Raw genomic sequence first — 285 nt, forward strand, 5'->3', positions numbered from 1 at the left:
TTAATTAAAAAACAAACTATTTTTTAAAAATGAATTTGGGTATTAACCCTCAAGACATAATATGCATAAGAGAATAAGTTGGTTTACAGTTATGAAATTTAAGACCAAACGAGATCAATTTAAAAATCTAGGGAGAACGTTGATTGAAGGGCAAGTTGATTAGCGAATAAATAATTAGGCCATTTAGTATGACTATGCTACGATATTTTAAAATGTATAAAATTAGAGTAATGTTTTTTTATAATTAAATATCATTTTTTTTAAATATTGCTAAAAAAGTATTAC

Source organism: Arachis ipaensis, chromosome B09 (assembly GCF_000816755.2).
Source record: "Arachis ipaensis cultivar K30076 chromosome B09, Araip1.1, whole genome shotgun sequence".
Lineage (NCBI taxonomy): Eukaryota > Viridiplantae > Streptophyta > Magnoliopsida > Fabales > Fabaceae > Arachis > Arachis ipaensis.